Source organism: Eriocheir sinensis, chromosome 18 (genome assembly GCF_024679095.1).
Source record: "Eriocheir sinensis breed Jianghai 21 chromosome 18, ASM2467909v1, whole genome shotgun sequence".
In the NCBI taxonomy this organism is placed as follows: Eukaryota; Metazoa; Arthropoda; class Malacostraca; order Decapoda; family Varunidae; genus Eriocheir; species Eriocheir sinensis.
Window position 1 is genome coordinate 3,989,701 of NC_066526.1, and position 18,610 is coordinate 4,008,310.

Genomic DNA, 18,610 nt, shown 5'->3' on the forward strand with positions numbered 1-18,610 from the left:
GAAGCTCAGCTTTTACGATAATTGGAAAAAAAAGTTCAAGCTTAGTGGGCCCAAAGACGTAGTCGGTGGTGACACCCGGTAATCATGAATATACACTCCATTGGGGTAAAGTAGATGACCTAATTATAAACTAGATGAAGCATGTGCAAAATTTCAAGTGAACTTGGAGATCGGAATTTCAATCGCCCGCGCTCACAGGCCATGACGTCACTCGAACTCACTTCCATCATGGCGGCAAGGCGGGAGGTGGAGGTGCACGCCGAGCAGCTGTCTCCGTAAAGGTAAGATTTTAGCCTGTCCATGTTGTCGTCCGCCCATGAAAATGACGCCTGAGGGTACGTGAAGTGTAGAGTAACTGCAGGAAGTGTAAAGAGAATGGATAATTATAGTAAAAAAGGATTAGAGTGAATCAAATCGAAGTGACACTGGACATACATGGCTGATGTGAGAGAGAGACCTGATTATCTAATTGATCGAAATATTAAAACGAGTCATTCACATTTGTATTTTCTTTTTCTTTTCAACGACAAAAGTAGTGACAAATGGAGCTTATATCACCTCCACCACATGTAATGATTCAAATGCTTCACAAGTGGCTCACCGAAACCCGTACGCTCGACGTTTCGGGATCTTTTTTTTTGTATTTTTTTTTTTACAGCAAAGAAAGCAATTCAAGGGCAAAAAAAGTATTAATGAGAAAAGAAAAGCCCGCTAAACACCGCCCCTATAAAAAAAAGACCTCAGAAGAGTGGCCAAAAGAGAGGTCACTTTCAGGTCAAATATATATATATCCCAAGGCAACAGAGATTAGCCTTGCAAGTTCTCGTTAGGTATTTTCACGCTAACAGTAATGATGCGTGGTGATATATTCATGCCTGTAGGACGCTTTGGTGTGCACTAGAATCATTGAGTGGTGTAACATACCCGCCGGCATATCAACACCGCGAAAGCCCGTTAAAAGCCAGCTGGGAAAATTGGGAATACCCCCTTGTACGTACATGGCCATGATTATTTACCGGATCCAGTTTCTCCTCAGCCGAAACAATACCCGTAGCGGTTAATATGTTATAAGCAGGTAAGGGAAGAGAACGAGATATACGAACCGCAGCTTGGGTTTGCACCCCTGATATAAATCAACTCGTATCCATATATTTTTATATATTTATACGTTACGTCTTAGAAAATAAGGAAAAATTAAGTTCAGAATTAACACACAAAAAGAAAACCTCAGAAAGGCAGAGGAAGGATAGATTAATGTACCAAGCTGAAAGGCGAGAAGGAAAAGTGATGGAACCTTGGGAAGGCCACGTCAGAGGGAAGTTAGCGAGGCAGCCGCCACGGCTCGCACCCCCCCCCCCCCTCCCCCGTTAACTGTAACAGTCTGAACTTTCCCTCATACTAAACTCTTCTTCCTATTTTTTTTCATGAGTGTTTTTTTTTGTGTGTGTGTGTGTGCACGCTGATGTAGGAAGTTGATATCGGATTGTCTAGCCAATCGGGCGGTAGCCCTGTGATCTATACCTATATATATTCATCCCTCTCGTGTGTAGCATTTATCTATAGGAATGTTAGGGATTAGAAGAAAGGTTTTCACGTTTGTAAACAAAACATGCTACACGTCCCTCGTCTAGTGAGGATATGGTTATAGAACCATAGAACCATAGACGACTTTTCTGGAAGAGGCTTACGCCTGTGACTCCAGCTCCGTAGCCTCAGTTATACTATTAGGTAGGGGGTTTTGTGTGGTGGATATTTTGAACTTTATATTCAAATTTTCACATTGTATTAACCAAACATGCTACACTCCACTCGGGAGTGAGGATTACTGTTAGGGGAGGGGGAAGGTTTTCAATTTTGTATTAACCAAAACATGCTACACTCCCATCGGGAGTGAGGATTATTGTTAGCGGGAAGGGAACTTGGGAAACAAACCAATAAATTCTACTCTGCCTATGTCCTGTATTAATGCACACAGCCTTCCTAGCCTACGGTGCAGTCTCTCAATCTCCCCCGCCACGACCTCCGAAGGTAACCACGACCCCACACTACCAAACTTTGGACTGAGGATACCATCTACCTCAAGGAACAACCCATAGTAAGCTGGGGAGCGACGGACACTATCTACCAGGTGGGACAGTTGTTAAGGTCAAGTGTTACCTGGCCTGCCAGGGCAGGGAGAGTCTGGGGACTAAACAGTTAGTTTAGTTCCGTCCCACCTGGTTCATAGAACTGCCGTTCCTCGCTTACAGGCTTTGGGGGTTGTGCCATATTACAACCTCCTGGTGGCAGCTTACAGAGAGAGAACACAGCAGGGAATCGAACCCAGCCGTACACTCTCTCTGAGGTTGAGGAATAATAGCGTCACTATTCTTCCTTTTCCTCCCTTTTTTTTAAATATTTTTCAACATGTGATGACCAGGGGTCAAACCCGGGGCTGTCACAGTGGGTTAATAAGTGTCAATTTTTGGCATGGCTTACTCTGAGGTACTCCCTAAAATGACAAAATCGGGTGAGTGCGGACCTGCCTTATGCTATCCTTAATTAAGTGAATGATGGCCACATTGGAAAGGGCCCCAGTTTTCCTTATTGTGGTACTTCTGCTGCACTTCAACCCCTTGCCAGATATCTATTTCAATGGTAACTCTCTCTCTCTCTCTCTCTCTCTCTCTCTCTCTCTCTCTCTCTCTCTCTCTCTCTCTCTCTCTCTCTCTCTCTACAACCATATCATTCAATCCTGCTCGCGGACTTGATTCACAAACTCATCCTCCTTCACTCGTATGGCATGCCCAGACCATCTCAAAGTAAGTACTATGTCACGGCTATGGTTACACAGGACAAAACAAAGTATAATTCTCACAAAAGGGTCGGGAAATGGAGGCTGTCTGTACCTAATGGCGATGGTGGAGTCTGATAAGGTACTGTGAAAAAATAGTACCATGCTTCGCCCATACAGGCGTTCCACTGATGTCACATGTATATCAGTATATATACCCAAACTCATTCACATCTCATTACTTTTACCATCCCTTCTTGACACATCACACATTCCTACGTACAGCTGATTTTCACTTAGCGTATTCACGAGTGCTTTACTACATTTTACGTCCATGTCTGATGTGTATGACGTACATAATTGGGAGGCTAATGCTATTTCTTGTTCTCTATCGTTATCCTCATGATCACACTTCTTCATTTCATAATTTACCATGTCTACTTCATGCAATATTTTCACCTATAGCTGTTACAGTCATCCCTCCTTTCCTTTCTTATGCCCAGCAGCACTTTTTAGTATCATAGTACTACCTACAGATGTGTTAATAGTTGTACAATTACACTATGTATTGCCTGCATGGGGATAGGGGTGGCAGGTTCCTCCCTTCTCCTTTGTTGTATGCCTGCAACAATACACTATCAATCAAACCAGCAGCACAAGGATGACCAGCATATACTAAGTCTTCCAACACCTCACCTTAATATTTTCCATGCCGGGTGATTACATTGAATATCTATATCCACTAATTCCACTTATCCCCTCAACATCTACTCTTCTCCCATTTTACAGTATTTGTGCTGTTATACCATCAATCTCAGGGACCTTTTCTGCTTTTACCTTCTGTTTGCCCTTCAATTTTCTTTAACTCTCCCTATTCCCTTTCAGATATGACCACCTTACATTAATTTTCATTCCTCATATATCCTTTATCTCCTTATTCCTTTTAACTATCACCCAATCACTCGTCTTTATCCCTCTTGCTTTATCCTAGTTTGTTTTTATGAGTACGTACTTTAAAGAACTGTTGCTGATATCTTTCTGCCAAATTCTTCATACGTATCATTAGTTTGTACTTTGCTTAGTCACTTTTATCAATGCCTCTCCCCCCCCCTCTCTCTCTCTCCCTCTCTCTCTCACAACCGAGAGAGCCCGGGTTCGATTCCCGGGCGGAGTGGAAAAATTTGGGCAGCTTTTCCAATACCCTTCGGCCCTATCCACCCAGCAGTGAATGGGTACCAGGTATTAATCGGGGGCTGTGTCTCGTCTCCTGGGATCTGTTTCCTTCTCCTGTAATTCCTTCCCCTTCTGTCTCTCTCCGGCATATGACCACAGATGCAAGAATGCAAGATGGCGCCACTATAAACACTCGCCTGCGCCAGAATGGGCTGGGCCGACCATCAGGCCCCACCTGGAAGAAGCCTTGGGCCGACCATCAGGCCCCACCAGGAAGATGCCTACCGGCGCAATAGGCAACAACGTAAAAAAAATAAAAAAATAAAAAATAAATAAATAAATAAAAATGTTGCGCCAACTAAACGAAACTTTCCAACTCTCTCTTTCTCTCTCTCTCAACACACTTCTTTCATTCTTAACTGTCTCTTATCTCATTTGTCCACCATGCACGCCATTTCTTTCCTCATCTGCCCACCTAATTATATCCAACCACTACAGGCTGTATATAGATGACAAAAAAATGTAGGCTCACTATGCAGTATGTGGCAGCATCCCCTTGCCTGTGAGCCCCTCCTTCAATCCCACTTTTTTTTTTGTCCAGGAATGGCTCTTGCTCACCTCTTTACCTTTTTGTATACCAATGAATGTAGTATATTTTTTATTTATTTAGTTGTGCTTTCCAGTAGGTAACTAACTTTTAAATTCCAATGAAATAACTTTGATTTAGAAAAAAATTTGAAGTTTTCATACGCCATGTGTTGAATTGATGCCCCCCCTCAATTTGGTTATAACAACTGACTCATTAAATAGTGCTGTAGTTGTAATTCCTTCTGTAAGAGTTATGGTACGTGGCTGTTCAAAGTCATCTCACAAGGTTCAGTGTTCCCTCCCTTGGGAGTTATATATATATATATATATATATATATATATATATATATATATAGAGAGAGAGAGAGAGAGAGAGAGAGAGAGAGAGAGAGAAATTGTTTTTAACACCAAAGTAGGCGACACTAAAGTGAAACTAAAAAAGATAAGAATAAACCCTGCCATGGCATGCACTCGTCACATGGAGGATTGGCCAGTAGGGGAAGACAAGAAAGGTCAAATTTGGTCCAAGAGGTGTCTTGGTTCTCTCCTGAAAGAATGAAGTCATATAAAGGAGTATCTACAGACAGGAAAGCTGCTCTAGAAGTTATCAGTGAAAGGGTTGAAAAAAGGAAGATTCTGGATGACTCCTGTATTAGGAGTTTGGACAGCATAGGTATAAGCTAGATTAGTCTTGTATTATGAACTTCAAAGAGGATTGGAAACTTTTGTACATTGCATTACCACATCTTTATAGATATTTTATACTTCCAGCTTGTTGTTTCCCTTCTTGTGTTTCAATTTATCATGGACAAACCCTTACATCACTACTTGCATCACTATATAGACTTTAATTTGAGTTGTCAATTATACATCTTTAAACTTTTTTGCTCCTCTTTGGAGGTTGCTACAAATTCATTTCTAGTTCATTTGCACTTTCTTTTTTCCATTCATACCTTTGTAATCCCCTTCCATTTCTGGGCAAATATAGATCTAGAGGCAGGACCACACAATTGCAACTCAGACCCTGTATACTACAACTAAGTTAACTAGGTGAATATATAGACAAACACACACACACACACACGCACACGCACACTGGCTCACAACCAGAAGGACTGGGGCTTGATTCCCTGGCCGGGTGAAGATAAGTTGGGTTTATCTTCTCTCACGTGTAGCCCCTGTTCACCTAGCAGTGAGTAGGTACGTGACGTAAGGCGAGGAGTTGTGACCTCGTTGTCACAGTGTGTTGTGTGTGAGTGGTCTCAGTCCTACCCAAAGATTGGGTACGAGCTCTGTGCTCTTCCGTAGGGGAACGGCTGGCTGTCTCGAGAGACCTGATAGCGGTGTACAGGGTGGTGAGCGGGGTGGAAAATCTGGACAGTGAGGACCTGTGTGTGTAACGAGAGAGAAACGAGAGGACATAGAAAGAAGTTGAGGGCGACCACGTGCAGGCGAGATGTGAAAAAGTTTAGCTTCCCAAACAGAAGCATCGAGCTATGGGATAGACTGGAGGAGGAGGTGGTTTTTGCAAGAAACATTCATGATTTTAAGGAAAAGTTGAATAAGGGAGGATATGGAGATGGGACAGCGCGAGCGTTGCTCTTTTCCCGTATGTCACAACTAGGCAACTAGGTAAATACACACACACACACACATACACACACACATGAACACACCTCGCATACTCTTTCAAAACACATGAGGTCCTGGCAGTACCCAGAGATTGACTAATGAGCCTCACAGTTGCTCTAATCAGGAGGGTACTTAATGACAACTTGTGATCAGGCCGTGGTGAAATATGCACAAAGTATGTCCCACACATGCGTTGAAACTCATGCATACTTTAACATATAGAAAGCTATCCCCCCACCAATACACTACTCACCTCACAAAAGTAATACTCCTAATTGTCACAAAGTAGACCACTATTAATTAACTCGGAAAGCCAAAAGACATTGGACTTGCGTCAGCTATATGACCCTTTAGAGGTGTATAAAATAGGCCCGCTGGGCATTTGCTGATTGGCTCACTGGTGGACTGCTGTTGGAAGGCTGACATAATGGAACTTTTCATTTGTCTCCAGTGGAAGGCAAATTTCTGTCTTTTGACAGGATGGGGATCTTTGGAAGATGACCTAATGGTATTCCTTATGAATGGGGAGAAATAAGAGCCACTTAATAACTCAGAGAAATCCCTTCAGATCTCAGCAGGGTTTGAACCTGCATCACCAGGATGGCAGGCGAGTGCCCTTTCAGTTTGAGCTACCTTGCTACTGTTAGTTTCTTGGTCAGAACCACCTTACTTTTTCTCAGCTATCTGAGGCCTACTCTTTATATGAAATAACACTGAAACCATGATAAGATCTAGAGACAAGTGTTTACATTCAGAAATATATGTATGTTAGAACTCTGTACATTTTCGACCAAAAAATCCAAGTTGAAAATAATATAGCAGCGAAAATAATATATCAGCAGGCTTCCGCCAGATCATCAGGGACAAACACTCACCGATGGCCAGTGGTTGTTGGGGCCTACTCCTTATGTGACATATTACAAAAATTATGACTACTCTAGATGTAAGCATTTAAATTCAGCAATACTCTTATTGCTTTTTAATGTGTACATTTCTGGACAGGTGGATGCAGTTGGATCAACGGGACAAAAAAGTTGGCGGTGGTCTTTGGCTGCTGCTCCAAGGCAGGTGGAAGCCCTCCAGTGATTGTTTGTGTTGTATGGCCAAGTGAGGGAGGTGAGGATGGTAAACAAGGGTGAGAAAATAATTAACAAGAATGATAAAATATACTGTTGAGTTTTATTGGGGTATAACTGTACAGTACAACCCTTTTTTACAATGCAATGTACAATGTTCTGACAAGAGTAGTGTTAGATTAATGAAAATTTAGTTATGAACAAACCCCTATAACTTTTCCTGTTTGTAATTAGGGAAGCTCCACAATTTCTCCATTGTTGCGATACATAAAATACATTTGGCTCTGTGGATGTTTGGCACGGCTGATCGATAGCATAAATCTCAAGAAATGCTAAACTTTATCACTGCTAAATACCTGATTAGAGTTTCACACATTGACATATCATTAAGTATCCTAATTGACTATGAACTTTAAACTATGAAACCCCTCCCTTCAAGGCACACACCTTACATCTTTCTTTTGACAGCTTTAACCCAGGCTCATATGGTGTTAGTGTTTTCAGATTGTAGTTCATCTTTTAAGACTGGATGCTCTTCCAGACGTCACACAGCAACACGGGCTCAAACCTCATCATTCTGGGTTTCATTTCCACGTCTTGACCTTCTAATCCAACCACTGTACCCATAGAGCACAGGCCTGACATCTAGGGAGTGAAAAAGGTTTGGAAAGAGGTATGTAATGAGGCAACAAAGTACTAATATTCTGTGGTGATTTCAGATTGGGTATACATGTATAGGCTACATCAAGGAATTATTCTTTGTAGGTTTCAGCCATTTACATGAATATTTTATATTTTATTCAGATACCCTCAGTGATTACAAGCAAAGCCATTAAAATATTCCTGTTCATCCATCTATATTTTTGCTGGACAGCGACTAACAATCATTTTTGCATCGTGGGCAAGGGTGGTCTTTGATGTAGTTATAAACTCCTATTCCTAGGGTCTCTGTTCTGTCATAGTAAAAAGTCATTATAGATGATTACCATAAAGGTCCATACATTTCATAAAAATTAACTTCACAATTGCTTGAATGTTCTCTTTATGGTAAAGGATGAAGCATATAAACAGGGATTTGTTAAATATTATCTTGTAATAAACTTGCAGCATCATAAATTTGTGGATATTAGTCTATAGTTATCAATTGTATCTGCTGTAAAGTAATGTAGATCATGGCCTTGGGCTTTGCCTTATCTAAGCTGCCTTACATATAGAATGTTGAGGCAAATAAAGCAGCCTTTAAAATCAGAGTTATAAAAGAATCAAATGTAGTCTTGATATGTATTGGTCATAAGAGTCTTTGTTTTCTTTTTTTGACAATATTAACTTAATTTTTGTTATGTTGACAATGTGATACTATACCACAGGTGTCACTGTTTTCAATAACATTATTTTCAGTACATTTGCTTGTGACCACTGAGCATCTGAGTAGAAAAAATATTTCAGAAGATATCTGTATATAGATGAAGTAATTGAGTTTTAGTACTTAGGGACAGTTACGGAAACATGGAGTCAGGTGATGAAGAGAGCAGTAAAGGCAATCAAGCAAAGGGTTAAGTCCAGTCTTTGTGCAAGGAGATTAAGCATGGCTGTGGGTTTGATTAGGCATTGCAGATTTTCTCACTCACCTCCAGTAGTCAAACAATAAGAGGCTCAGAGTTTGAAGTGACTAAAGTTGAATATAGAGGCAAATGTATAGTGTTTATACCTTAATTTTCCCGTACTTATACTTGTTTCCCCAGAATGTCTTATACTACCTCTAGGTGCAGAGTATACTGATGTAAAAGGGAAAACGTTGTTTGGGGTGATCCTTCTTGCAAGTAATATCATTATTTAGTTACAGCAACACAAAGGAGGAGTGTGCATGGAAAGATCAAACTTGAATGTCATTACCAGTCTAGTAAAGTCCAAAGTCATGGTTATCTATACAATACAGATTGGTTGGGTAGTCCTGTGCTTAAATTCCAACTTTTAATCCATCTTGCAGGGCATGTGAACTGTACACCCGCAGCTTCCTGTACATGGGCTCCCAGCTTGTGTACCAGTTTACTTGGTCTTCTCCCCTTGTTTTTATGCAAGGAAATTTACCATTCACGTGAGGTGGCCCCTGCATTGTGGGGAAGTCCTGAATCATCATCTAACAAGCAGCCATTCTCATCTTCGCTGGCTAGCATTAATGTGTCACTGAACTTGTTTAGAATTTTTTTTTTTTTTTTACGTCGCAGCCTATTGCGCCGGTAGGCTTCTTCCCGGTGGGGCCTGAGGGTCGGCCCAGCCCGAAATATGTTTTATAAACTTAACAAGTCTGGCGATGTGAGGTAATGCAAACCAGTGAGGATGAGAACGGGTTCCCTTGAGTGCTGGCCTGTTGAGGACTGATCATTGGATGCTGGCTCAGGATGTTCACACAATGCAGAGAGGATACAGTAGGCAATCACTTGAATGGTAAATCTCCATGCATAATGTTGCCATGGGTGCTTGTAAGTAAAGCTCACAGCTCTGAAATGTTTGGATGAAGATAATGCTTTGAACCTTGTCTGAAGTAGGGAGGCCTGGCAGTGGCGGGGACAATAGTGTAGATTACTGGTTCAGCATGAGTAAAAACCCACCTTAAAAGGATAGCTATAGGCATCTCCAGCCATTTGTGGTTGAGGTAACTTCTGATGACAAGTGTATAATGCTAGTGAGGCTGAAGCACACCCTGGGCTTCATGACTTTTATTGCAGTGCATAGTCCTGCTTATTTGTGTGGAACTGAAGAGAGAGATGGTATTCTATGCCAGACTAACTCTGTATTAGACCAGTGCCCCTTTCGAGACACATTCATTGTCTGGGCGACTTCAATATATACTACTGATGCCTCAGGGTTGGCTATGAATTATGAGTTGACTCTATGGTTCTAGTACAGGGACACTAATAGGTCTCTCCTGAATTTTAAAAGATCCAGGAGATGGAGAATTACAGGTCCTTAGTACCAGAGATGCACTGTTGGACTTTGTATAGAAATGCTGGAGGGGTAGTTAAGGAATTTTATCACTTCCTGTAAGTGCTCTTTGGAGGATCCATCAGTGTTTTTTTGCAACTTGTTGTGGCAACAGTCAAGCTTCATGTTAGATTAAGAAGAATCCTGAGATGCAACAAGATTGTTTCATCTTGAGACACTTAAAGAGCTGGCATATCCTCAGGAGTATACAGAAACAATCTTCAAATTGGTTTAATGTGCTCAGCACCCTTGAGGATCCTGTAGAACTGTAGTATACCTTCAAACTTCAAGCTGCAATGGAGTGCATTGGAGAGCACTAAAGATCTAGAAGTGGTTTTACCTCTGGGGAGATACTAGAGAATATCTAAGTCACACTGCCAGACTTGCTGGGAAGTAGGACCAACACAGGGCTAGAGGTTAGAAACAAGAAGTACGTCTTGAGTCTCACTGAGGATGTCGATGGCCACTTTGGTACAAATGACCTCCGACCCGTTTACCAAACCTCTCTCTCAGGTGAGTGCTATCTGAACAGAGGATAATTGTCTCATGTCAGATGTGGATGGGTTGAGGGTTCACTGGGTGGGTTTTGTACTTTGAACATTTGTACTTATTGGACCCTCTGAGGGGGTAGCTTCCAACTACAGGGTTGCAGTTGGTGGATGCTGATCCACCCACTGATGAAATCCCACCCTCTTGATAAGGTTGGAAAGGCTATGGCATGGCTGAGGGTTGAAAAGGCAGCTGGTATGTGTAGAATTAGTGCAGAGCAGCTCAGAGCTGGAGATGAGGCCATGCTCCAAGAGTTGCATGTTTTCTTAACTGCTGTATGGCATTCTGGTACCATTCCTCCTGAGTGAAAGATGGGGCTGGTCTTTCCTATCTGGAAAGGGAAAGGGGCCCACCAGGACTGCAAGAACTACTGTTATATCACTCTGCTTGGTGTACCAGGCAATGTGCTTGCCCTTCTATTTCTCATGCAGATTTGCAGCTAGCTGTTGAAATTGTAAAGAATCCTGAAGAGTCCAGGTTCATGCTTGTTAAGTTGACAACTGACTGTATCCTAGCACTTTGCGTACTGGTGGAGCACCAATGTGAGTTTTGACAGGGGGTGCTTGCAGCATATGAAAGCATTTAATTCAGTTCATGATGAGGCACTATGGAGTCTCCTGCAACTTAACAGGATTCCAACAAGGACCTCTGGTCTATATTGACTGGCCTGTACTAAGGACCAACAGATCTATAAAATGTGGGTGGGGTGTGTCCAGCTTCTTTCCCATGAACATGTTAGTGAGGCAAGGCAGTGTTCTTTCCCCATCACTTTTCAGCACTACCATGTACTGGGTACTAGGCAGAGTTGCAGACCAGAGTCATTATTTAACATGTTGGCAATACCATGATCACTTACTTATTTTTGCTTCAGAGATACTGTAATAATAGTGAAAAAATCCTGAAATGAACACCACCTTGTGCCGGGGATAGAACCTTTACCTTCCGAGTAGAAGTCAGGGCAGTATACTGACTATGCCACCGATGAGCCAAAACAGTTGATTAAAAGCGTTTCCAACCGTCACGGGTGTGAGCGGGGTCACCTTCACCCTTCATGCCCACAGTGCGAGGTGGGGGCGTCAGGAATAGGTCACAGAAGTGGCCACTGGCGTGGTGACCTTTTAGCTCATCGGTGGTGTAGTCTGTATGCTGCCCTGACTTCTACTCGGAAGGTAAAGGTTCTATCCCCGGCACGCAGTGGTGTTCATTACCGGACTTATTTTTGTCGATGTATATTCCTTGCAGAGTTGCTGGAGGTTCTGGTGATGGCTCACAAAACACTGCACAAGAAAGCAAAGCCCTTGTGACTCCAGGTCTTCTGGGTACAGGTGTTTGGAGGCTTGCTAGATGGAACAGTTCAGTTTGTTCATGTGTGTGGCAAGGACACCGAGATCTTGGAAAATTTCACGCACCTTGGTGGCGTAGTGCAAAACAATGGTGGGTCTTGTCAAGAAGTCTTTTGGTGGAATGGCTTGACCTATGGTGTTATGATCTTAGCACGAGTATATGGCATTGTTATTACCTGTGCAGAAGGACAGAGATCTAGATCTTTGTCACTTGTGCTCCCTGTCTTACTCTATGGCCGTGAATCATTGGCAGTGATTAATGACTTGAAGAGGTGGATTGATGCCTTTGGTAAAAAGTGCCTATGTAGAATCAAAGGATATACTTGGAATATAAAACCAGTGATTGCTCCATGAGACTGATTTGAGGCCTGTTACTTGCACAGTCGTTGACAGCCACTTCCAGCTAGATGCACCAACCTTTGATGCCCAGAGGAACTCTATGTTTAACACATAGAGTTCCTCCGGGCATCTCCATGCAGGTCCCATTCCCATCCCAAATACCTCATGGATCTATGGACTTGCTCAAGCCATGAACCTAGCCTTGGCCTCCTCCACTCTGGATTGTCTCTTAACAGAAACAACTGAGTTTAGCAAGGTCAACTTTTGGGTAGCATGCCACATGCCCGTATAGCCAAAGTTGGCGACCAAAGGCTGTACAAGTGATAGGCCGCAATGCAGTCTTGTGAAGTACTCATAAGTTTGTCACAGGCATTCCAGTGATACCAATTGCTTCTGTATAGACACTTTACCAAAGGCATCAATAAACCTCTTTAAGTCACTATTCAGTCACCATATCTCACAGCCGTAGAGTAAGACAGGGAGCATAGGTGACTTATGATCTGAACCTTTGTCTGACACAGGTACCAACAATACCATACATTCGTCTTGAGCAAGTCCATAATACCGTTGGTCAAGCCAATCCACTGTAAGAGTTCTTGACGAGACCCGCTGTTGTTCTGCACTATTATATCAAAGTGCATACGTGAAATTTTCCAAGATATCAATGCCCTCACCACACACATAAACACTGTACTATTTCATCTAGCAAGTCTCCAAACCACTGTACCTTGGTCTTGGCTCATGAGATCTGGAGTCCTAGAGGCTTAGCCTCCTTGTGCAGTGCCTTGCTTTGGTGTTCATGGGAGAGAAGCTGGATGAGCACCCCAGCAATTAACAGGACTCTCGGTCTCAAAGTGCAGGCCAGTCAACGGACCAATGATCCTTGCAAGAATCCCACAGTCACAGAAGATCCCAGACTGCAATGCAATGAATCAAATGCCTTCCTTAGACCAACATACAGGCTGCAAGCATCACATCAAAACTTATGTAGGCACTCCACCAACACACTACGCAAGTACTAGGATACAATACATTATTGACTTACCAGGCATGAACCTGGACTGCTCAGGTCTCTGCAGCTTCAGCAGCTGGTTGCGAATTCATACAAGCAATAGATATGCAAGCACCTTGCTCGGCACCATGGTATTTATTGCAGTCCTAACAGTCCCTTTTCCCTTTCCAGAGACCAGCCTCCTTCTCTTGTCAGGAGGAATGGTATCAGATTGTCATATGGCAGTCAAGACCACTTACAATTGGATCATTGCCTCACCTCTAACTTTGAGCAGCTCCACACTTATGTAACAAATACCAGCTGCCTTTCCACTCTTCAACCTTGCCACTCTTCAACCTTGCCACAGCCTCTCTTGACCTTATCAAGAGAGGGTGGATTTTCATCAGTGGGTGGTTCAGCATCTCATTATTTTGAAACCCAAAAGTTAGCAGCTGCCCACTCAGAGGGTCCTTTATGTACATACTCAAGTACTCAGCCCAATGAGTTCTCTGCCTGTCCATGTCTGTCTTATCACAAGGCATCCATCTGCTATTTGGATGGTGCTCACCTGAGAGGGAGGTTCAGAGCAATACATCTTAAGAGCTCAGTAAACAGGTCGAAGGTCATTTGCATTGAAATTGCCCTCAGCATTCTCAGCAAGATTCTTGACATTAACTCTTCTTGTCTTTCCTCAGTAGAGCTCTTTATTTGTCCTGATGACCAACGTGACTGGCAAGGCAACTTCTTAATGTTCTCCAACCTCTCCCTCCGAGCAAAGCACTCATTGATCCTCTGCAGTTTAGAGTTCCACGTTTGAAGGTAACCCACAGTTCTTCAGGGTCTTTAAGGATGCTGAACTAATTTGAGACTGTCATTGCACACTCATGAGCACATGCCAGGTCTTTGAGTCTCATGATGAAACACAGTATGTTTAATTTTCAAAATTCTTCTTAACTTGATATGAAGCTAAAGTATTGCAACAAGAAGACTGATTAGTTGCAAAAAACTCTGCAATGCCGAAAATCTTTGAGCTCTGAAGGATTCTCCAATGAGAACTTACATGGATGTGGTCAATCTCCTGAGGTACTCCTCTGGCATTGCTATACCAAGTTCAGCAATGCAGCTCTAGTCTCTGGCCCCCAATTTTCAACATCTAGAATCTTGAAACATTCAAGAAGAGGGAGCTGTTGATGTTCCTGGTACCAAAACCATGGGGACCAGCACATAAATCATAGCCAACTCTGTCAGTGGCAGTGGTAGCATTCAAGTCACCCAAGACAAAGAGTGTGGCCCTAGTGGTGCACTGGTCTAATGCAGAGTAGAGTTTGGTGTAAAACACCTCTGTTTCACAAATCTGAGCGGGAATGCACACTGCAACAAGAGACGCGAGACCCATGTGCTTCAGCCTCACTCACACTATACACAAGAGTAACCATTATCAACCAGAGTAACTTCAACCATAAATGGCTTAAGTTGGCTGAAGATGCTTATAGTTGCCCCCTTAAGATGGGTACTATTGCTCTTGCTGGACCAGTAGTAGGTACCCCACACTATTGATCTTGCTTGCCACTTCTAGGCCTCCTCTTCTCAAAGAGTCCCACTATGTTCATCCTCAGCCTCCTGAGCTCATTCGCCAGGTAAGGCAGCCTGTGATCCTCAGACAGGCTCAGGACATCCCAGGGGCCCACACGCAGAGCTCTCCAAGGTTAATGTCAGGCCTGGTTCTGCCAGCAGGTGCCTGTAAAATAATAATAATTAATCAACCGAAACCCAATCACTTGTCAACACAACACACCAACGCTAACAATTACACTTGATTCCCTTCCCTTCCCTGCACACTCAGCTCCCCTTCCCCCAACAGCCAACCCAAATATGCATGTTATGCACCTGTACAGATGCCTTGCACTTTTAGGATCAGTTGCTTGCCCTTATGTTCTGGTTGCCAGTCTGTAGAATAATTATTATTCTATATTCCTTGCTAAGTTCTTTTTAATTATGAATCCAATTTTCTATTTGCAAGACCTTAGTAGTAAAGGATACATCAGGCATCCTTCCTTAGCAATGTCCTTTGCATGGTGAGGAGACCAAAACTGTACCGCATATTCCAAGTGGGGTCTGACTAAACTATTGTAGAGCGGAAGTATTACATCTTTATTCTTGAGTAAAAAGTTTCTTTTAAAGAACCCCAACATTCTGTTCACTTTATTTGCTGCATCGATGCATTGATGTGAGAATTTTAGGTTTGACGCGATTTTGACCCCCAGGTCCTTAACGCATTGAACGCTTGTGAGTTTAACGCCGCGCATTTCGTATTCGAACTTCTTATTTCTTGTTCCAACTTGAAGGACCTGGCACTTGTCTACGTTAAAGAGCATCTCCCATCTATCTGACTAAGATGAAATTTTGTGCAAATCCTCTTGGAGGCTTTGCCTGTCTTCGTCAGTGAGAACCGAGTTACCAATCTTTGTGTCGTCTGCAAATTTACTAATGCGATTATTGAGTCCAACATCGAAGTCGTTGATGTAAATAATGAAGAGCACTGAGCCAAGAACCGAGCCCTGAGGGACGCCGGTAGTGACCGACGCCCACTCTGAGTTAAATCCGTCAATCACCACTCTTTGTTGTCTGTTGCTCAACCAATTCGCGATCCATTGGTTTACTTGACCGTCAATACCTATTTGCTTTAATTTATAAAGTAATTTATGATGTGGGACTTCATCAAACGCTTTCTGGAAATCGAGAGAGAGAGAGAGAGAGAGAGAGAGAGAGAGAGAGAGAGAGAGAGAGAGAGAGAGACCAGTGGATGACTCGGGGAACATGACAATTCAGGAAGGAGAAACAGAGTTCTAACGAAAATAGTCGCTCACTCACCCACGGCCTGAGTACATGCTGAACTCGATCGCCAGCCACTATTCTCCCTTTAACACTTATTTTTAGCTCGGAGGACCGATCTATGGGTACAGATGGGGTTTCACATGTAATGCCCAGACGAGCTTACTTTCCATCCTTCCTATTTCTCAACACGTCCTCTGCGTGTATCGAAATTACACGAGAAATTAATCAAGAGTGAGGGTATTCCCCGGCTGCCTGGGATTGAACCCGCGACCAGCGTGACGGGAGAGCCACTCCTTACCGAGTCGGCCAAAGAGGTACCCCACTGGCTAAGTGGGTTATGGGAGGCTCGTTCATCAGGCCGTCGCCGCACTACACACACACCACACTTCACCATCCCCCTTGCTCAACGGGAGACAGTAACCCTCCTGTCTGCTAAACATCTGAGCGCGTCGGGTGACAAGCATTGACAACCACTGAGCTATGAAGCGGTGGGATGACAGCTAGGCATGGCGTACGTTAGAGGGTTATGTAATAAACACGTGTTTGAGGGGTGCCGACAGTGCTCCGAGGTATGGGCGGAGGTGAGGTGGTAGGGGTAGGTGATAAGAGTTAGCGGCGGGGGAAGGAAAGCTGCTGATGAATCGCGTGTCGACTCTTGATTCACTTGCTCGGAACATATTTAAAGTTAATCAGCTTTCTTGACCACGTTGTTATCTAGTTGTAATTCTCAATAGTTCCACTTCAGAATGACAATTACTGAACAGGAGAAGTCTGAAGTTATGTGAAAACAATAAAACAATTAAGCTTAAAGGTAATAATATTTTTCATCTCAAATTGATTAAGTATCTTAGCAGAAAACTCGTGACAATGAAAACCAATATCCAAGAGGCCATTTGTAATACCTGCAATAATTCCTAGAAGGCAATGAATCGATCGTAATTATCATTCCTGGCCGCGAACTTCTTGGAAAGTCTGCTTGCAAATAGAGTAATATTAGAGACTAATATTTCGTGAGGCTTTTGTATACTTTCACTTGCCAGGTGGCAGAGCTGAAGATGTGAGATTTTCACTTAAGTGTAACAAGGGACATAATCGGAAACTAATACATCAAAGGGATGGCACGACGGTTCGGAGACAAAGCGGGAGGCGAGAAAGATGGGAGATTCTGAGCAAGCTGCGAGGAAGATGCTGAGAATGGAGCAGCCAGGGAGAAGAGGCAGGCCAAGGAGGAGATACATAGACTCCGTAGAGGAGGGCACGCAGGGATATAAGAGTGACAGGCAGAAGGTATAGAGGTGGAGAGAGATGATTCGCTGTAACGACAGGGCAGGGACAAACCAAAAGAGGACTCATTCTCTAGGGATAAACAGTTACATGGTTCCTTATCTCAGTAGCTCGATTGCCGAGGTCTCCAGGCGCAGGGTAAAATTTTTGGCAGCCACCTTCTTCCTCCCGAGGGTTCACGGCAACTGGATACCGAGGCTTGCTGGCTACCTGCATTGGTGACGTCAGGTGAGCCAGGTAGGTCTACCTGTATATATAAAGCACTAAAATCAATCATTCAAACATATATACGTTGTGCGAAACTTGCATAATTTCTCATAACAAATATCTGGGAGTAATTCAATTATTCAGTGGGCTTAAAGTTAGTTAGGTGAAAACGATTGTGAAAAAAAAAATCCGACAGCTGGCAGGGCGAGGGGCAGTTAAGGAGCAATCGCCTACGCTGTAGTTTTCAGCTCCACAGCAATTCCGTAATTCCAGTAAATCCCTTGGTCACCTCACATCTTAGCGACCCCCCCCCCCCTTCAAAGCTTATTAATTACAGCGGTTGAGAAAAATATTCACATTGTTCACTAACTCATGAAGCTCAGCGATATTTTAACGTTGCCAGTGGTCGACGGTTAAAAGGAATGATCTACGTCAGGATCGCTCTTTTTTCATAAGTCAATTAATACCAATAGTTAAAGGTCATAATTCCACAAGAGGTGCTAAGAGGGGTTGGCAGTTATACAAAGTGGATGGTGTTTGTCAGATTTTCTTTTTCCACGGCGATGGCATTCTCTTTCATCTCTCTCTTCTAGTAACTCAACCTTTTTTCTTTTGAGGGAGCAGTGTTTGGCAGACTTTTATTTTTTTGCTTTTCGTTGTTGCCCTTGAGCTGCTTCCTGTGTAAAAAATAAAAATAAAAAGCTCCGAACGTGAACTCATGTACGAACAGTGTTTCATGAATCACCTGAGACCGATACTTCAACGTTCGAATCAAATAACTAACTGCATATACACGAATGGTTGTAGCCAGCACGATAGTTTTATAAATGGATACCCG

At 43.1% G+C, this 18,610-nt stretch overlaps 1 long non-coding RNA gene across 5 annotated transcripts; it reads left to right on the plus strand.

Annotated features, from left to right (window-relative positions):
* LOC127000234 (uncharacterized) lies at nt 1–17,666 on the plus strand. 5 transcript variants are annotated; one of them, XR_007753836.1, is made up of 6 exons: nt 34–281; nt 7,169–7,282; nt 7,784–7,915; nt 12,016–12,207; nt 13,162–13,442; nt 13,639–14,310. It is a non-coding gene; the product is annotated as an uncharacterized LOC127000234 (long non-coding RNA). The 5 variants fall into 5 exon arrangements; XR_007753838.1 differs by having other exon boundaries at nt 1–281; nt 7,747–7,915; nt 12,016–13,442; XR_007753835.1 differs by having other exon boundaries at nt 6–281; nt 12,016–13,442.
* Nucleotides 17,667–18,610: the final 944 nt, after the last annotated feature.